General features: G+C 30.2%; 1 protein-coding gene across 3 annotated transcripts in view; it reads left to right on the top strand.

The window, feature by feature from the left end:
* The window catches only part of LOC129950548 (uncharacterized), a 70,809-nt gene that overhangs the window by 27,787 nt on the left and 20,192 nt on the right, over nucleotides 1-22,830 (top strand). The gene's annotated exons all lie outside the window — the stretch shown is intronic.

Here is a 22,830-nt window from a genome sequence, read left to right as displayed (position 1 = left end):
GATTCAACTTGCTCCTTCAATGCTTTTTCCTTTAGATAGAGCTTTATTGTAATTTCATATTAGAAGAACCAGGATGGAAAATAAATAAGATAAGAAAGAGGTAGACCATGAATGCTTAAATTGCAAGGCGATCGCCTATTGGTTGTGTAGTTAGGTAGCAGGTAGATGTCTAAAACGACCATAGAATAGTTCACTTGGCGTGCTTAGCTTTATGCAGATAGATAGATAAGGACATGTTTATGATGGTAATGAAGGAATGTTATTGGTGGCTAGAAGGTACATACTACATTCCTTCTTTACTGCAAGTTTTCAGCGCAAACATGGAGTTATTACGTTCAGTCTATTTTTTTCACTAAAGTTTTAAAAAACAAGCATACGAACAAGTACAAGAAATTGCTGTTCATGTGTTGTTTACAGTCAAGCTCTTGTGCGTTTTGGATTTTAGTTAAGAAGTGACACGTAAGCAGTAGTTGTAGAAGTTGTACGTAATACCTTTATAAATAGGTACAATGTGTATGCGTTGAAAAAGTGATTCTAATAGAAAATACATATACTCTCTCTGGCCAGTTTCTTTAACTTGTAGGTACTAAGTATTTATTTTTTTATATAGGCGAAGGCCAGTAAATCATGTGTGAAACAGCCTTATTCGTAAAGTTACCAAGATAATACTTCTTGATAGACTCTTTAAAATAGATTGTTGATTAAATATATCATATAAATGTGTACCAAATGCACTAATTTGCATGAAAGCTAGGAATGTAATTACAATTTTATCAAAATAATGCGCTCTTTCGGGCTCATGCACACTAAAAATTATTAAAAAAAATAATATTTTAAGATTCAAAATTTTACCTGAAAAATAAGTTTGTCTTCAAAAATTTAAATGCCATTTTATAAATAAAAAAACCGTTGATTTTTCAAATTTTTATTTTGAAAATCGTTAGAGCGGTTTTTTTTTAAATTAATTTTTTATATATAAAATTTTCCAATTTTGTTCTAAAAATGTTTTTGGAATGCAGTTGTTTAGTGATTGTAAATATACGTCTTACTTTTGAATTTCGTAAAAAATTGTTGACCCGTTTTCGAGATATAGAATTTTGAAAAATAAAAATTCAATATTTTTTAAAAAATCCAAACAATTAAAAATTGCATTTTTGTTAATCGAATATTGTTAAGGCAATATAAGAGCTTATTCAGAAAAAAAATTATTAAAATCTGTTCATAAATTGCTGAGAAAATTAAAAAACAAAATAACGGTTCTATGAGCGGTACCTTTCCTGAGCAATACAAAAATATGGTTTTCGTATAAAAAGAAGCCAAGTTAAAAAATAAAATTTTAGAGAAAATTAAAAAAAAAACTATCGGTTTGTTTTTGAGAAAATTCGAATTTTCGTTTTTTGACCAAAAAAATTGTATGGGGGCCACTGTTAGTTTTGATCTTAAAAAAAAAATGAAAAAAACGCCTAACGCGAATCTGCTCAAAACCTTAACTTCCAAGTTTGAACTCAATCGACCCAATGGTTTAGGCTGTAGGAGCGTGGACAGACAGACAAAACCGACCGGACGGAATCGCGGGACCCACTTTTTTCGACTTCTCTACCATCGTAATATCATGTTTGATTAAAATCTCGAGTTCGAAATTTTGCACGAATGCAAAACTTGCCATATAGTTCCTATATGTCGCAAGTAATAAGAGAAAACTTCATACAAATCTAGGTTTTTTTAGGTTTTTATTTTTTTTATAAAAAAAAAACTGTCAATTCTGGAACATCCCTTGAAGGTGAATTGAACTTGCCACATATCGTGTGTCTGGAGGTGAATTGAACTTACCACGAATTGATCGTACTGAATTTATAAAACGTGGCGTGAGCTGCGTTCCTTAGATTTTAACTTCTCCAGATTAATTCATTAAAAACAATTGTGCCGTTGACGATACTAAAATTCTTCCTTGCTAGAGAATTGACCGAATGAATGACAAGCAATTTGACAGAAGCTGCTATAAGCTACGTCAAAGATAGATAGTCATAGTCTCAATTGGAAGACCCTTCACAAATAAGAAAATCATAAACTGCAAAGATTTCTAGAACATAATTTGGATTTAAATTTTGTATTCTTTTGGTTTTCTTAGGAAACAATTTAAAATTTAAGAACTTTTATAAGTTCGAAAAGTGTTTTCCATTTAAGGAGTTTTGTATCAATTCACAACTATTCACAATGGTAATATATTATTTATATGTTAGTTTCGTTTATACATACGAACACGCATAATTATTTATGAGAAGTAATTAGTTAAATGTCTTTGTAGATAGTTGGTATACCTTCAGTATAGACAGTAACTTCCCACGAAAGCGTGGTTAATTGCCTTAATTACGGTTCAAAGGATAAAACTTTTAGTTTTGAAGAGCTTTTAATGGAATTCCCTTTTGTCTTTCACCTTTTATAATATTTGCCATCCGAATTCACTTACATTCATATATTGTATACTATTTTTGTAGTATATCTTCCTGTATATGCATGTGTATGTAAGTATGTATGTATTTTGTGGGGTACATTGTATTCCTTGAAAACTCTGAATGCCTTACAGGATATGAATAAGCCAGTAGGGATGTATAAAAAAATGAAGGGGGGAGGGTAAGGGTATGCTTTCGTATTTCTTTTTGTAACATGGAAACTGGGGTTGCGTTAATAATTAATCCGTTTCCATTGTTCAGGCGATGGGCTTGAACACAGGGTGGCATTTTTCAATTATGAAAATAAGGATTAACAGCTGCGATTACTGAACGACTGCGACGACGAAGACTACAACGAAGACGATACCAACGAAACAAACCCAAGATGTGGTACAGAGGAGAGGGGGTGGGGGGCTGGATGTAAAAGGGCTATAAGAGGTTTCGTAGTTCTCGTATGAGTGTATCTTCAACATGGCATCAGTTGAGCCTGTATAATGAGTTCGGCGACCTTGTGACAGTTAATGGTGTCATATAGCACCTGGTGTATATGTTGATATCTGAATATATTTTCATATATACTTACCTATGTATATCTTGTTGACTACATCTTCAACACAGCTCCACATCACACTACCTTTAAAAATACACCACCTTGACAACAATAGCGACAACAGCCCCAAAAAGTGTTTTTCGAAATACAATACAATAAAATGTGGGTAGGTATAATATTTGCTTAGGACTTCCTCTGATGGTTGGTGTGTGTTATCATCATAGGATGTGGTAAGGAAGCCGTTTATTTTCCTTAATTAAAGGAATAATCTTGAAATCCTTTAGTACTACACAATATCAGTATATGTACATACCATACCACCTATAGGTACAACGGGTGTGTATGCAGGTGAAGGTTTGTTATGCGAAAAATTACTTTGAAGGGTCTTTTTTGTTCTGTTTCTTTGGTTTAAGTGGAGATTTTTGTGGTATTATTAATGGTTAAACCGGGAAGCTTAACAACTAAATTCTTCTAAATGGCAAGGGAAACAAAACATGCTAAAACAAGAAAAAGATGTTTCTCTAGAAATCATTCTGTATACAAGAAGTACAAATAGGCTTTTGTTTAAGGTTTGAATTTTCCGAAGTTGGTCACAAAAAATGTTTTTTTCAAATTTGAATTCATATTTTCTTTTTAATTTTCTCACAATTTTTGCTTGAAATAGCTACATATGTATATTAGTCCTACAGTCAATACTCAGAGGAGGACAAGTTCAGAGAAGTTAGTCTTAAGGCCTAATGAGGAAACCCGTAGTAAGTTGATATAAATTAATAACACCTGTAAAGTTCATATCCGAATAAAATTTGTACGTCACTAAAAATTACAATAAAAAACATAAAAAAATGAAAAATTACAATAAAAAACAGTTGAATTCTTGTAGAATTCTGATATTATATGATGATATTAGAGCCTGACCTGGCTCATTTTGTTTTCTACGTTTATGTAGAACAAACCTTCTTTCACACTCATGCAATTTCTTAAGCACTAAAAGTTCTTAAAATTCACAAATCTAATAGCACAGAAAGTATTTTTCCTATTGTTCAGAAAAGTTGTTTTTCTACAATAATAAAATCTCCTTGGAAGCTTTCTTTATATGACTAAGTCATCAAAATTATTTTTACAGATGGAAAACAGCAATTGTCCAATCAATCTCAAACCATATTTAAGTCCTTTATTTTCAAAGTCATAAAAACGCTGATGAATATTTAGCCTAAAAACTTGTCGAAGAACGAAAGATTCTTAATGATAGGCAGTAGGGTTTTTGTAGCAATAATTCCACTGTTGAATTATTAGAATACCTCTTCTAATGTGTTTTACCTCTTCTGATCAAGTTGTTATCAAAAAACATTAATTTGCACTTGCTGTAATAACATACCCTCGTGAAATTGATACTTCTAGAAATACTTATAGCTTAATTTTTTAACACAAACTTTGAAGTACTGCAAAGTACATCAGAGATTCCATTTCTAGCCAAACATTCCGAAAAAACGATTTTTCAATATTTTCTTCTCATTATAAAGTAAATGGGTGTTTCCTTTAAAATCTTACATTTACCTAATTTTATGCAGTGCTTAACACTATAAGGGTATTAACCCCATGAATGAACTTACAATATAAAAAAAAGGTTTCTTCGGGAAGTTCAAAGCTACATACCAATTCTCTATAATTTATTATTCAGCAATGTATTTTCAATGGCGTTACCTTATTTTTTGTCTCCTAATTATATCCAAATCGAAAAAATATAAGCCATATTAGTATTAACCCGCGAAGTCACTGAGATAAGTATTTTTGTTTTGGGGGCATTTTAAATGTTCTTGTTAAGTAGAAATTAAATAATCACTTCTAAGAAAAATCCCGAGAAAATTGGAAATCATCTACGAGGTGTCTTCAAAAATTAATCGGAATTTCCGTTTTTTCAAAAAAAATAATTACTTATTCGTTTACATCAATGTGGTCCCCCTCCCCAGATATGATACACTTATGGCAGCGTTTTTTCCAATCTTCGAAGTACCCTTGATATTCAATTTTTGATATGTCCTTGAGCATTCTTACCGATTCGGCCTTAATTTCTTCAATCGAGGAAAAACAAGTTCTTTTCATGGGTTTCTTCAACTTTGGAAACAGGAAAAAGTCATACTGAGCCATATATGGTGAATATAGAGTTTGTGACATGACTACGGTATAGTTTTTGGCCAAAAAATTACGAACAAGCAACGACGAGTGAGAATAAATCTGAGCGTTTTTTTTCGGATTGCTTCACGCAAACGTCGCATTACTTCAAGGTAATACTCCTTTTTAACCGTAGGAACTTATGGTAAGAACTCTTGATGCACTATGCCATCCTAATCGAAGAAAACAGTAAGCAAAACCTTCACATTTGTTCGAGCTGTTGGTGACGTTGGATGCTTTTAGGTGGACGATTGTGCTTTGGTTTTGACATCAAACACTCATAATTCATCTCCAGTTAAGACCCTTTCAAGCAAACTTGACACAATAAACACAAATTTTGACCTTCGGACTCTCCAGACCCGCTAAATTTAATAATTCCGGGTACTTTTTGAACACACCTCGTAAATAACGATCTTAAAATTGTGTACTTCACTCTAAATCTATAGGGCCTTTTAATGAAATGTTAAGAACTTAAAATAAACTAAGCTCTCTACCAAAAGTAAATTCAATTTTACTGGAACTATTGACTGCGTATTCGACCATCGCCGTTTATTCTTTACATCAATATTCATTATTCAAATAAAAATAAATTGACAGATTCCATCTGTCAATTAAATTTTTTTCTAAGCCACGTTCTTTTTCTATTTAAAACCATGTTTCATTTTTGAAAAATAAGTAGAAAATCAGTTAATGTCTTCCTTTTCATTTTGACTCCAATTTAAAACCTCGTGTGTACCTTGATTTCTTTTCCATGTATCTATGTGACAGCAGTAACATACATTGTATATTATGGAAACACCTGAAACCACTTACTCTTTTTTTTTTGAAAAAAATTGTTCGTTATATATAGGACGAGATTTTATATAAAAAAATATATTCATTTATACGTTTTTTGTTTGTAATTTGTCATAGAGTTAAATGGAATTTCAACCTCTCCCGTTTATCCCTGCTCTGTTCCAGGCATATCCTTATACCGAAGGAAACTTATTTTTAAAGGGATGTATGATAAAAACGGGCTACATACACATATGTGCCATCGAGTATATTGTATAACCTTTTTAAAAATCCTGGGACTTATGCGGTATATGTGCGGTGTAAAATTTTGTAATTTTAAGTAATGTTGATTTTTCCAACCAGTTGACTGAATACACCTGCAGTGTTATTATACATTCTCAACATCTACATACATAAATGTTTGGCGAAAAATGTGTTTTCTTATGTTGTTTATTTTTTGCTTGCTTAATGTTTATGTTTCTGTTACTGATATTTTTGTTTGCTACCTACCAACCTACCTATAACCTACAATCTACATGGCATAAAGCACCCTATAGCCTGATAGAATATTAAATCCGATGTTTTGTTTTTGAATTCTGTGTAAAAAAGAATTTCATGGTTTTTGAGTGTTGAATGTATTTTCTTTTATTAAATGACATTTAAAAGTTATATTTAAAAATAACAAAATAGTTTTAAAAATACATGCACTGGTGCATTTTCGTAGAACTATAATTAATAATTTCAATTTAATAATAATTTTTTGTGAAGTTAATTTGTATACATATTCTTTTAGTACAGAATTTTTTAAATACAAAATCAGCATTTTATAGAGATTTTTTTTTCAATTCATCAGAATGAATTAATGAATATTTGTGATGAACTTGGATAGTTTTTATTTTTCTCAAAAATTATAATATAACATCATGATAATTTTTTAAATTAAAAGCCTTTTTGTATTGTATACGATGTATTAAGGGTTTCCACATAAATGTGAATAATGTTTTTTCTACATAAATGTAATTAGGTATGTTTTAAAATGTTAATTTTACACTTTCATTCAAGTAAAATTAAAAAATTAAATGAATTTTTATTTTTATTGAATAAAGTTGATTAATTCAGTCTGTATCTATTTAAAATTTCCATATCTGTAGCCACTAGGTCATCAATGCTAGACATGTTTTCAGTTTTTTACTTGTGACGTAAAAGAAGTATATAGCAAGTTTTGCATTGGTAAAAAAATCCAAACTCGTAATTTTAATAAAACATGTCAAAACGACCGTATAGAAGTCGAAAAAAAGTGGGTCAATCGATTCCATTAGTCTGTTTTACTTACTGACTGTCAAAAAAGTACCGATACGTATTTTTAAAATGTTCTCTAAATTTGTAAGTTTGGATTGAATTAAAAAAATTAATTATTCCGGAAGGGTGCACCCCATAAAATCGTTATTTTGTTTTTAAGTTTTCTTTAGAAACAATGAACCAATTTCAATAATTTTTTTCCTACACAAGAAAATGACTAAATTTTTCTTTTCGATATTTTGAAAACGGATCATCATTTTTTACGAAAATTAAATGTAAAATATATATTAACAAGCTCTATAGTCCCTGGCCATATTATTAGACGCACTGCCGAATTTTTATAATCATTACATTATACGCAATATTTTTAACGTTCAAGAATGGATGTATGCTTACATTTTTATGCAAGATGGAGCTCCATGCCACACAATCCGGTCTATTAAAACTTATTTGAGGGAAGAAAACATCGTTCTGTTGGACTGGCCGGGAAACAGCCCTGATTTAAACCCATTGAAAACGTGTGGGAGCTGATGAAGAGGGAAGTAGCTAAAGATGCGGTCACTTATTGATAGAGTAATTCACTTGTGAAATCACCACACACAAATGCAGGAAACAGTCAAATCAGGCATTGACAGTATCACGCAAAGAATTGAGGCTCTTAATCAAGCAAAAGGAGGTTCAACAAAATATTGAAAAAATAACTAAAACAGAAAACTGAAAATATTAATATAAAAAAATTATTTAAATCTAGTGCTTTACTTCTACGAAGAAGTTTATATTCTGCATACAAAATAATTTAAATACATTACAATATTCGAAAACCTGATTAAAATAGCTGGGACTGTAAATGACTGCACACTTAAAATAAAATAAATTAAAACTCAAATTGAAAAATGTAATATACAAGAAACTAATAAAAGAAAAACATTTCCAAACCATCTAAAATATAGACAGTTTTATAAACAAATTATTATTTTGCGTATAAAAATCGGATCGTGTTTATTTTCGTCTCATAAGATTTGGGAAACAAAATTAAACAAAGACATAAGACTTATATTCTAAAATTTTGTGTATTTTTTTGCTTGCGACATATAGGAACTATATGGCATGTTTTGAGTTCGTGATGATATGACATGATATTACGATGGTAGAAGAAGTCGAAAAAAAGTGGGTCCCGCGATTCCGTCCGGTCGGTTTTGTTTGTCTGTCCACGCTCCTACAGCCTAAACCATTGGGTCGATTGAGGTCAAACTTGGAAGTTAAGGTTTTGAGCAGATTCGCGTTAGGCGTTTTTTTCATTTGTTTTAAAGATCAAAACTAACAGTGGCCCCATACAATTTTTTTGGTCAAAAATCGAAAATTCGAATTTTCTCAAAAACAAACCGATAGATTTTTTTAAATTTTCTCTAAAATTTTATTTTTTAAATTGGCTTCTTTTAATAAGAAAAACATATTTTTGTATTTTGTTTTTTTATGTTACGAACTGATTTTTAAAAATTTGTTTTTTCTGAATAAGCTCTTATATTTCCTTAACAAAATTTGATTATCAAAAGTCCAACTTTTTATTGTTTGGATTTTAAAAAATATTGAATTTTTTTCAAAATTCGATATCTCAAAAACGGATCAACATTTTTTAAAAAAAATCAAATGTATAGCGTATATCTCTAAACAACTGCATACCAAAAATATTTTTAGAACAAAATTGAAAAATTTTATTAATACAAAATTAATTTAAAAAAACCGCTCTAACCACTTTCAAAAAAAAAATTGAAAAATCAACGGTTTTTTGATTATAAAATGGCATTTAAATTTTTGAAGACAAATTTATTTTTCAGGTTAATATCTGAGTGAATCTTAAATTTTTTTTTAAATTACTTTAATTGTATTTAAAGTAAATTATTTTGACAAAATTTTAATTACATTCCAATCTTTTATCCAAATTAATGCATTTGGTACATATTTATATATTTTTATAACTATAACTATTGTAAATACCAACTATGGCCCTTTAGCACCACTGCATCGGATTAACGAATATGATATGTTTAATCAACAATCTATTTTAAAGTGTATATCAAGAATTATTATCTTGGTACTTTTGTATAGGTACATGATTTTAAAACATTATTCTGTAAGAATAAAGTTGTTTAACACATATTTTACTTGCCTTCACCTATATACAAGAATAAATACTTAGTACTAGTTAAAAAAACGTACAACTTCTACAATTACTGCTTACGTGTCACTTCATAACTAAAATCCAAAACGCACAAGAGCCTGACTGTAACCAACACATGAATAGCAATTTTCTGTACTTTAACGAAAAAAATAAACTGAACGTAATAACTCCATGTTTGCGCTGAAACTTGTAGGAAAGATGGAATGTGATTGGATTGTAGCAGGTACCTTCTACCTTCCAATAACATTCTTTCACTATCATCATAAACATGTCATTATCTATCTATCTACATAAAGATGAGGACGCCAAGTGAACTATTCTATGTTCGTTTTAGACACCTACCTAACTACACAACCAATAGGCGATCGCTTTACAATTTAAATATACATATTCTATCTCTTTCTTATCTTCAGATAATTTACTTTCCATCCTGGTTCTTCCAATATGAAATTAAAATAAGTCTATCCAATTGAACGAAATAGTTGAATACATAAACAATTGTTTTCGTTAAGTACGCTTACAAGTATATTTCACTTGCAGGATGAAATGTCCTAAGATGAGTTGTGTCTTGGGATGAATTGGGTTTTTTTTGACAAATCAAATGGCATGTATATCTTTGAAGACAAACTTATTTTACAGGTATATTTTAAGATGTTATATTAGTACTTTTTTAAACAGTTCGTTTTCAAACTTATTTATAAAAAAAACAAGGCACTAATGTAGACGTTTTTTATGTATGTAAGATTAAACTCCCCATCAATAGTTAGGCTAACTTTCTTTTTCCAACGGAATATGTGTCTCAGAGAACCCTATAAATTATCCAAAGGAAATTCGAAACTTTTTGAATGGTTGTTTTAAAAATATGATTCGAGTTGGAATTTAAAATAAAATATGTTTTTAATTAAATCATGTTATGATATCAATGTTATCTAACTTTAAAATGCTTATTTGTTTTAAAAATTTAAATCAGTTATAAAATTTGCCCAAGAAAATGATCGTCAATCTAAAGCATGACTGTATTCTTCCCACGTAGAACTCTAAGTTTGAAAATAACACTATCATTACAAACAAAAACTTAACAAAATGTATTCAATTGAGAATTACATATTATTCTTTCAAAAATTAAATAAAAGATAAACTTCATTTATTAAAAAAAAAAAAATTTAAATATTTTAATATTTTCTTCAATAAAAAAAACAATGGCTGATGGTAAGGCCACCACATGAAATTTGAAATTATATTAATTTACAATTTTCAATTCGGTGTTGAACATTTTTGTTTGAAATCAATTCCTTCATTATAAAATTGTCCAACTGAATTCCAATGGGAGAATCAAAAATTAACTTCGCCTATAAAAACCAAAATCCAATCTACTTCAATACCAATGATGGTTATTTTTTCAATTTTATTAACAAGGATTAATCATCTATTTGTTTTAAGTTTCCACATTTAACTTTAATCACCTTACTCAATAAAATTCGAAAAAAAATGAAATAAAAATAAAACGAAAATAAAAAATAAGGAACAAAAGTAAAAATAAAAACCAAAAATCCATTCCAATCGAAATGGCCAAAGATATATAAAATTAATTTTTGTCAATCAAATATTTTACTACAATTTGGATGAATTTATGTGTACGTATGTATAGGTGAGGTTGATACAAGAAAAGAACAAACAAAAATCCATAAACAAGTGCACCATATCTATGAAGCTACATTTTGGTATATATAGCAAATGATACGCTTCCAATTCGCCATAAAATTTTGATCATTTCCCATTCTTTTGATCAATGCAATAGGTTTTTGGTTGCCTCACAATTGTTATCCTATAGCCCTTGTTTATTTCCGACTCTTATGGTCTAGTCTGCTATTGTTTTTTGTGCTTTTTTTTGAGAATCAACTCAATTCAAAGAATCCATTTTATGACCTATCTCAAAACAAAACATAAACAAAAAAAAAAATACAAAAAGCAAGCACTGCACAAGCACATCACCACATTGAGGACAGCTAAACCGAAATAATAATTCACAACATGTTTGAATTTTATTTCGTCACGAAATCATTGTGCTCGTATTATTTTTTGTGTTTGCGATTCTTTTTTTGTTGGATCCTTATTGCCCATGACTGAGAGTAAGAGGACACAAACCTATACAGGACGAGTCCTTTTTTTCGCTTAACAAAAAAATATAGGTACATATGAAATATATGACTGAGCAATCATATACGGGACAAAACGGAAAAAAATCGTATCTCTTTTAACAAAAGGAATTCCGAGAGGATAGAAAAATTATCAACACATACTATCGACCAACAAAAGGATGTCTAATAAAATAAACAAAAGTATTCAGAATCCTTTTTTTTCTCATCCATGATTTATATGTTTTTATGTTTTTTTTTCTTTCATATACAATTGTGTATATGTTAGCTTTGGATTTCTAGTCGTAATATGAAATTTTAACACAATTCATCTGGCTTTGTCGGAAATTGATTCCAATCAATCAGAAAATTCTCATACGCCAGTGCTGGAGATGGTTATTTCTGGTAAAGGCTGGGCCCCGGAACAAAAAATGGAACTAGCCCTGAAGCTTGAAGTACGTAAATAAAAAGGATTTAACAATTGACGTGATAGGAGTAAGGAATAATCTATGTTCTCAACAATAAAAAACAAACAATCCAACAAAAATAAATAAATAAAAATAACAACCCGCGGGTCTTTAGGCCATTATTCATTCTATAAAGTATAAGATAACTGCAGAGGATCATCATTTGTATTATTTATTATTTAGGTTGGGTTGGTACACATATATTTTCTATTTATTTCCAGGCCGTTGGAGACCTATCCTATCCAACATAAAATTGTATTTTTAGCAAAAAATATAAATGGTAATAACTTCAGTTCAAATTATGTTTTTCAATATACGAGTAGGGTTAAAGAACTAACAGATTACGTACGAATCAGGATATTTATGTTAACCTTTAAAAAGTAGTAACATTTTTTTTTGTTTTTGAGTAATGATTAAATTAATTTATTATTATTTTGTTTATAATTAACATCCATTCCTTATTTTATTCGGTCTTCCCGTACTGTGACATTTTCAAAAGCAGCTAAATATTTCAGGTGACATTTTAATTATCCCAAGCAAAATATATTCAAAAATGTTATGCACATTTTTAAATTTGTTAACCAAATAATTAAGTTTTATACACTTCACTTTTGAAATTTATAATTCGGAAAAAACGTTCAACTTATGAAGGTATTAAAATTCTTACTTTTTTTAAAGAAATTTTGTTTTAAAGCTTTATTCAATTTTATTTACATAGGTCTGGAAAAACTTGGAGTAATGATTTTGACGGTATTGGTTGATGTAAAACAAATTTCTTAACATACTGTAGAACCATTTATTTGTTTAAAAATGTACATAACCTATCTAATTTTCTAATTATTTAACATATTATTAGGTATTGAAAAACTTTATTAATACGTAAGTGGTTTACTAAAATGGCTTTAAAATTTTTGTAAACCGAGTATTAAATAAAATTAACTAAGTATGGAAAAAATAGAGGACTATATTTTAAAACTGTAAAATTTGAAAAACTTTGAATGAAAAAGTTAAAGCACAGTTTTTTTAATGTCAAAATAAGACAAGATTACTTTTTTTCATGTATTATGGCTTTATTATAGTTGAAGTTGATATTCCTGTGTTTCGTATGTCTTAGACGTTTCGCATTCTGTCACTACATTTCCAAGACTTTTTTCATAGATTCGGGATTTAGCCCACGGACTGTTTTTATAACAACGGTCGTTCACGTTTTCAAAAAACAAAAGTACAAAGGAGTCAAATAGTGAATTAGAGGCAAGCAACTAATATTTCTTACACCACTGATGATACAATTTTTTAATTTGGCACGCATGGCCAGCGCATTGTGCAAAATGGCCGTCCATGCCTCCTGTTTGAAATAGAAGTTGTCCATATCCACCATTCTATTGTTCAGTTTATGGAAAAATAAAGATAGTTTAATATGTTTGCGTAAGGACTTGTTAACCGAACAGTTTTTTTCCGTCTAAGGGCTCAGGGCTGTTTTGTCAAGATTTCAAGTAGAATGATGCTGTGATTTGTTTTTCACTTTTGTTTTAAGACAATGTATAAAAAAAACCCTCAGAGAATATAAGATACAAATATAATACTGTATTATATGTGCTACACAAACCATATTTAAGCATTTATATATTTTCTGATGTAAATTTTCCAGTTTCAAGTTATTTAAATAATACTAAAAAAAATTAAAAGTCTAAAACGTCATAACCTTTAAGAATATATTTTAATTTGTAGCACAGAAACTTTTTGGAATTGAAAACGTCAAGATCTAAATATTTTGTATCACCTTTTTTACGTTTAACTAGTCTTAACATATAAAACATTATAAGTCTTCACAAAACATGCAAACAATAAAAATGTATTATAAAAAATAAACACTTTCAATTTACGATTCTTTTTAAGTACGTGATTTCACATAAGTTTACCTACTTTCAAATTTCTAGAAAAGGTAGAAGTCTAGGGTATCTACCTTGCTAAAATTTATCATCCCAACGCACCTTTGCTACAATTATGATAATCAAGAAATCCATAAAAGCTAATTCCTCGCAATCCATATTTAAGGGGACTTTTATTTTTTTGTCATTGTTGCCTTCTTTTAAATATTTAACATTCCAATTATTTCCTTAGCACTATGCGACGAAATATCTTAAATAGATTCACTAAAACATCCAATTCCATTTAAAAGGAGTAATTCACTTGAAACCTTCGTGTGGATTCTGTTACATAGGTATATTGCGTATACAGGTATGACAACGACACACAACTCAGTAGCTAGAGAATCGATTCAATACGACTTTTCTGTTGCTGCTACTGCTGCTGCTGTTATATCCAAACAAACTCATTCATCTGCAAAACTAATCAAATGTTTACGAGACCCAAATAACGTCAAACTTTGTACGCAATAAATGACATTTACCAAGCAAAGCAACGGTGATGCTTCTTATGAAGGCACGAGTATAGGGGAGGCAGGTAAACCAACTGGGTTGAGAAGCTCAAGACGCTGGCTGGGGCCTTGCTGAATAGATTATTTGAACAAGGGCTCTGGCTTTGGCTCCACGCGCATACCTTGTCTAAGATCAGAGCTTATAGGGTATTCCTATACCTATACATAGTCGTTTAGAAGAGGGTTAGCGAGAAGTTGTGGTGTAGGTTCTGGGGTCGCGAAAGTAATTTCACCTCATTAATGAATTCCTTTCAGGTATTCTCTCTTAAAGCCTTTGTTGCGCTAAAGAATTTTGTTGCTAATATAGCCTTAGCTGTATATTCAGAGTCTTCTAACCCACACCTTCTATGTTGATTTTGATCAAGAGAAGGCACTGTAACACTGCGGCATCATCGTAATCATCCTTTTTAACTATGCCAAATGGCACTATACGAAATTCGAAGGATACATAAATATCACAACCAAGGATTCCAGAATTATACCAGAGAGAAAAACAAGGTGGAGAAGAAAAAGAATGGCAAAGGAAGTGGGATACAATACCGTTTCACAAGAACACTAAATGCACCAATCCATCTTGTGTTTATTTTCTTTCTGGTGAAATTAATGTTTTCATTGAAAGTGTATTTGGATCTTAATTTCTTTAAACGTAAAGTGTGATGTTCAAGGCGATGGGAATATCCTCGTATACCTTAACTTAACATCCAATTCGAGTACGTATGTATGTAGGTATGTTTTTGTACGGTATGTACTATGCAAGAAAAACATCCCTTTAGAGAAGCACATTTGAATTTAACGAGAAGAGAGAACATGATAAACATGAAATTGCACAAAGCGGTTTGCTTGGCTTGCACTTGAATAAACTTGCTTATCAAATGTGTGCATTGCACCAGGCACACCCTCAAGGACATCAGAAATATACTAGCTTTATATCCCTATCCCTATTAAGAGGCTTAAATTCCCATGCTCAATTATAGAAAAATACACACAAGATATGTATCTAGATATCTTCAAGAAATGGGAAGGTATGTATGTTATTCTATACTGTATATATGGGGTATTAAGTCAATGAGGGTTTTTGCGTTTGCCAATAAGTTGTAAGGGAAAAACCTCTTTGTCTAATGAATTATTATCGAAGTTCTTGCTATACTAACAAACTTACTTGTTTCGTTGTTATTTTTTTTGTTACTGGCGTACAAAACGAATGATAACGCAAATTGTGCCGATAAATCGAATGACAAACTATTTTCGCGTGACTTTGCACTTCTAGAAGAGAGAAGTACCTATTAGCTTTAATGTAAGAGGTTTTATTAAAGAGAAGATTGTTAATAATGACCCTACAAGCAAGTTAAAGTATTTAATGGTTATTATTTTCACTCACGATATACATGGTATATATTTAATGGAAGATTTTATAAGCACTTCTGTAAGATAAGAGTGGAAAAGGATTCCGAAATAAAGATACTTAATGCCGGAGTATAAAAAGTAATTTCAATTATGTTTTTAATTTTCTGGGCTTTTGAATAATTCACCATTTTTAAAATAAAAGATTCGTAACTTTTTTGCTCAAATTATTGTATTGTTATAAAAAGAATGTTTTCAATTTGGCTTTTTGCAAGTTATAATTACATCAAATTTTATTTTCTTACCAATATTTGGTTAATAAGCTTGATATCATATTAATATGAGATACGAAGAGAGAAATCAAAAGACACCATTGTTAAAATACTTTTAAAAATTGTCCGACTAAAAAAACAAGAGGTTGGGATTCGACCCACTCTGATAACTTTCCATTCCGTCACTCGATTTGTCTTGCTTAAAATTGTATAGGTTTTCGTTGAGTTAAAAAAGTTGTCAGTTAAATTATTCTTAAAAATTTTTAAATTACCAACAATATTTTTCGAATAAAGAAATAGTTTAGTTTGAAAATTTTGTTTTGCTAAACTTATTTTTATTCTAAAAGAATTGTTTACCAATTTCAGTAGCATTGCTTGAATTATAATAAATTGGATTATTGAAATTAATTTGAGAGATATCAAGAACCTAACATCAATTTTTACCAAATTTACGTAGGTACTATTTGTAGATTTTATTTTTTTTACGAAAAAACGAACTGTTGGATTCAAAAAAATAAAAAAGTTTGAAGACAATAATTTTAATTTTTGAAACGTTATTTCAATCGATAGTAAATTTTACCAAGTTTGAGCATTGTTTTTTTTAGGTTTTTATATTTTGTAAAAAACTTGTCTTTTCAATTTTTCTCGAAATTTTTTTTTTTTTGAATGTTGACAACAATATTTTTAAAAGATGAAAGTAAATTAAAGCCAATATGTCAAAGTTTTGAAAAGATATTTAAGTCGAAAATCAATTTTTATTAACTTTTATTAATTTTCTTGTTTAGGTTTTTATTGTTTGTAAGAAAACTGGCAATTCAATTTTTCTCAAAATTTTTGAGAGTGTTGAAAACAATATTTCTTACAAGCTTAAATTAGTTGAAAGCTATTTTGTTAATTTTTTTTAAAGATGTCAAAAACCAACTTTTGTTTAATTTTCTTTTAAGTTCTTATTAAAAAAAATTGTCGATTCGATTTTTGACAACATTTTACCGATTGTTAAAAACAATATTTCTTAAAAGATAATAAAAGTTTAAAGGCATAATGTCAAGTTTTTGAAAATATATTTATTTTAAAATTCAATTTTTACCTACTTTAAGTAATGTTTTTTTTAAGTTTTTATTTTTTATAAAAAAATTGTCAATTCGATTTTTTAAAATTTCACCGTTGCTTTCGTTCATCCTTGTTTTCGTTGCACAAAATTATTTTGGAAATGAAATCATTTTTATTCGTAAAATTTTCGAGGGGACACATTTTTTTTCAGTTTTTTGATTTATAAAAAAAAGTGAATTGGATTTCTTTTCAAAAACAGACTGGCTGGGTGTCACGTTAAACTACATAATATAAAATAAAGTCTCCAGCGTCATTGGTTCGTGAGATATTTAGGGTTAGCCAAAATGTTCACCTTTTTTTTAAACTGCTATGGTAAAAAAAAAACACCCACGTAATTTTCTTGTATCTTTCTGCATTATTATCTACATAACAAAATTTGTTTAAAGTCGATATCTCTTCTAGTTCTTGAGTTTAGGACGACGAACAAAACGTCTCGAAGGTGCGGACGTACGGACGTACAAACATACGTACACACTCACGCACAGACATCTTTCAAAAAATCTTTTTTTTCGACTCAAGGGGCCTTGAAATTTCACAAATCGGACCCATTGCTTTAAATTCCTATATGAAGTTAATTAAGGCCCGAAGTGGTAAATGAAAAACTTTGACGATCTACAGATAATGGTTTCTTCAATCGTATAAACTGTTCCCTACTAGAATTCACAATAACTGTTTTATTTTGTATCTGTATGTTATTTACTGTAGGAAAAAATATATCTGAATTACTGGGTCACTAAGGCATATACGAACTTGATGAAATTCCCATTTAAAGATATAGTAATAGTTCAGCTTTATCAATTGAAATTGAAATTTCGACAATTCTGCACATTTCAAAGTCCTTAGAAATAATATTAAGCCATCGTTTTAAGAAAATCGTTAAATGTGCTCGTGAGCTTCGTTACGCCGTACGTTAGTAATATGTAACTTCTAACGGTTACCTCATCTCCAGGAAGATTATGACTTGCATCCTTGGATCTTGATAGATAGAAAAAAAAAATTTTTTGGTCATACATTTCTGGAAAAATACACATTTTCTGAAGCCTTATTGGAATTCCCACAAAATACAATATACCTTACGGACGGGGCGATTATCTACCTCTCTGAATCTGAACGCTACTACTTATGTACATATTTGTTTTATGAACATGACGTTTTCGAACTTAATAATAGGGTTAAATATATTTTAAAGTGTATGCTTGGTTAATACTACAAAATAAAATTTAAATTAAATTTCGATTAATATAGTTTATCGTTAAACATAAAAACCATGTCTCTTAGACCTTTAATACCCATTAAATAAAGTTATTTCTTTCGGCATAACTCTATTCTAATGCATTAAAACTAAACAAGCACCTCTTTTGGGAGCTTTTAACACCCTCAAAAACCATATTGTTTTTAATCCTTTGTGCTCATTAAAAAAAAAGATTATAAAGCCAAAAATCCTGCAACGCATCAACGGACAAAGCTTAAGCGTTAAAAATACACTTCAACAAATTGATATTAGCCTATTTGCTCAATTAAACAACCACAATCCCCTTGGAACGTCCATTTTGTCTATTCCTTAAAAAGAAATCACACTGAGGACTGACTGTTTATTTTTCTTCGTTTACTCTCCTACACAATAGTTACAAATTTTACACTACAGCCCCTCATCAAAAGTCAAAAAGCACCAAACTAAGAAAAATAATGAAAATAAAAAAACAATAAGAAAACAAAAAAAAAACACCACAACTAAAAGGATACAATGAAAACTTAAAACTTTTTTATAGTTTTTTTTTTTAAAGAAAAATAATAAAAGTTTCTGTAGAGCACACACTCAAATACACACGACCAACAGACCTTCTCTGATTTGCCCCTCACCGCTTGTTATTGCTGGCTGCGCACTACCTAAAGGAGAGCGGCATGCCTTTGGTGAATCCACAGCGGATCCGCATTTTCTTTTGCTGCGGTAAGGGTCCTTTTGAAGTGGAAAAATAATCCTTTCCAATTTTTGTTTCTATTACAAAGTTTTTCGCGTTCGTTTCTGATGATGCTGGTGGGTGGGTGGATTGGTGAATATGGGTAGGGTATAGATGTGTGTTTTGTTTTCCCAACATACCCACATATTTATAGTACTTTTCCTCAATTGTTGTTTTTCTGCAATTTTTCTCAACAAATAGAAAAATGAAATTCACTTGCCATTGGGTGGCTTGGTTTGGTTTGGTTTTTCTACGAATTGAGATGGTAGAAGGGCGCAAAAAAAGTTTTGCTAGGCAAAAATTCAAAAATAGCTCGAGAATGAATTTCCTGTTCCTCGCTGTTCCAGCATAGTCATAGTCAACGACTACGACGACTTTCAATGGTCCGCGGCAGCATAAGAGCATAACAACCATCAACGAATTGCATAGACTATAGTATAGAGAAGGTTCTTTCACTTTGTATCTTTTGTTAAGTTTTATTTTGTAGTTGTTGTTTTTGCTGTTGTTTGATAAACCAACCTCAACGAAAAAATTCTTAGCTTGAATTGGGCACAAAGTGGGCGGTTTGAAATATTAAATGAATACAACAAAAAAAAAACACTGAGATACTTGTCCCGTAGTAATTTCATGCATCGTTGGATTTTTATATTTCAGTTTAATTTGTTCTTTGTATATCTTTATAATTTTTTTCTTTTCTTTTATTGCTAACGTTGCTGAGGGTTTATACTTTTTATATTTAGCAATATCTAATTTTTTGTATCAATAGATAGAATTTCTCTGGATATTATATGAATGAATATACTCTCGATTTTTATGAACATATTTAAGTTTTTTTCTTCATTTTTTTTTTGTTTGTTAAGTAGAAAATTTTAAATTATATTTTAAGGGTTTTCTAAATGGTTATGGAAGCGTTTTTCGTTTATCGGCTCATCATTTTTCTTGAGTTTTGTTAGGATAACATAATTTTAAATTACATATTTTCAGGGCCATTTGTTCGTAAATGAATCGGGTCATGGAAATTTTTTGTTAATTTAGCAAAAATTTTGCTTTTTGGTATATAAGTAAAGAAGCATATTGATTTAACGGAAACTTAAGAAGAAAGTCTTTGCAGCAAGGAAAATGTTAAGAATGAAAAAGGATTAAGCATATCATCAATTTTTGTGAATATATAAGCACCTTTTATGTATTACCTTCATACTTTTAAGGGGTTTACCACACTTTATAGTGTTGTATTTTTAGAAGCTACGGTTACATTCTTAGTTCAGAAGACTTCAAATTATTAGAAAACAAAATTAAAAGTATTTTTGTAAATGCAAGATTTTTATATAAGAGGTTTCATTTTGGTATTAAAATGATACGTTGGGGATGCAGATGCTTTTCAACAATTATTCTTGTATTTTCCAATCCCCAAATGCAAATACTTAGAATGAACGTAATCCCTAGGGGAAAATGGGTCACATCATTGAAGAAGATTTTTCAATTTAAGTCCGGATCATTTGTATCCATTTCAAGGTGTACTATGTACCAGTGATCTACCGGCTTGAGTTCATGTTTAAATTCAAATTTAAAATTCTAAGGACCTAAACCAATTTGTAAAATGAAATTTGTTGTTTCACGCCTAATTCCAAAAAATCGATGCGAAATCGATATATCGTTAGGTGTTTCCGTGAAAAGGCTTCACTAAACCTTACATAGATATTTATTTCTACAAACTGAATCCTTTTTTAGTAATGGTGCATTTTCTACTTGTCAAACCATAGCTTCAAAAAAATTAGCTACCTAAATAATGGCACAGTTAAATTGTGTTATTATAAAGCGTTTTATTTTGAGTATTCAAAAAGACTAAAAGTAGATTTTTATGATTTGTACACGTTTGCTAAGACAATAAAATTGAATTCGAAAATTAAACCTTCAGTATTATTAATCGGAAAACATAGACCCCTAACTAATAATATTTCGTTTAGACAGTAAAAATATTCAAATGTCAACGGATATCAACATTGCAGCTAATAAAATATTTCTGATAGTGTGTAGAACAATTATTGGAAGCAGTTTAATTTAAAACGCTATCAATCAAGCCTTCTTTCGTTTTATCGAGCATTTTTAGAACTGACCTTTTATTACAAATATTTTTTAAGCTTGAAATCCATTGTTGGATGAATGGATCAAATTTGATATGAAATCAATCCAAATGAGATCCCAGAACATCCAAGGTAGCCAATACCACTGGCAGCATTTTTAGCATTCAGTTGTTCAACAAGTTGTACAAATCCTCATATTATGAAACTTCTATCAAGTAAATAGTAAATATTTCCGTAATTCAAAGTATTGATCATTTAAGATTCGAAACTAAAAAAACACTGAGTGATCCTCTGCCTCCAACTCAGTTTTCAATTATTTTGAAGATTTATACTAAATTAATTTATCGTTTATGCACTCCATGTTATTTAGTTAAAATTAACCGTATTTTCATCATTATACGTACCTATTCTGAATTTTCACAGAAGTTAGAATTTCTATCAAAATTTAAATAACTCACTGATACGTATATAAATTGTATATGCACCTCACCTACATAGTTGGTGGGTTTAATAATACATTATAACTTTCGATAAACGGATATGGTTGGTGGCATGACACACATAACTTGATTCTCAAAACCACACAGCCATTACCGCCAGTCAGCTTCTATTCTACATATACATACATATATAGCCAAATATAGTTAAGCGAGAATCAGTACAAACTCGATAACATAATTCTGAAAGCCAAGAGGGATGAACATAATATAGAAACCTGGCAAAAGACAAAATTGAGTCACACACAACTAACTTCCTTTGAAGAAGAAAAGAAAGAAAAAAGAATGACTCAAAATAATAAAGTAAAACATATACATATCTATCTAAAACCACCTATACACAGAGGTATAATGCATAAAATGAAAACAAGGGCTTCATACACACTCACACTAACACACATGCACACACTTATATTGGTACATGGCACCTATAGGTCTAAAGACGAGAGAAAATGCACGATTTAATGTACGGTTGACACTATATCAACTCCTCATATGTGCGCTCTCCGTAACCTAGTCATATTCACATCGGCACCTTTTGTGCGACACAAATTCTAGTGCCATCCTTAAATGTTGGCATATAATTTTCCCTCAACCCGTCTTGCCATTTTATAGTCATTCGCATGCAAATTGAGCAAAACGACCTTATTATGCAAATTGCAAACTGCAAATGGTGAACAAAATTGATTTTCCTCCCTCCTCACATCCCCTCCCATCCACAACCCCATTTACTCATCAAAATCCACGTCTTCATCCAGCTATTGTCTCTCTTATCTAATCCAGAGGCATACTGCTATTGGTTTATATATACACTACATCAATAGGTATACGTACGAATATATAGTATAGAGTATAGCTTGCGCTGTTCTAGGGAATAAAGATACAAACAGATGAGATTGTTATATCTACGTTTCCATTTTGCTGAATTCTGGTTCGAAGCAACAAAGAGAGCGTTCAAGGTATCTATCTCATCAAAAAGTGAACATAGTTATACATTGGTTCTCGTATAAGAACTCTATTCCATGAACTCAGATATCCCCACTTCATATTCACCACCAGCAGAGTTCCAACATCCGTACCCGTACCCCAAGTCGTACCCTTTCCCGTACCC

The sequence above is a fragment of the Eupeodes corollae genome, chromosome 3 (genome assembly GCF_945859685.1).
Source record: "Eupeodes corollae chromosome 3, idEupCoro1.1, whole genome shotgun sequence".
NCBI lineage: Eukaryota > Metazoa > Arthropoda > Insecta > Diptera > Syrphidae > Eupeodes > Eupeodes corollae.
Note: the sequence above shows the minus strand (reverse complement) of the source record. Positions and strands in the feature narration are given on the sequence as shown.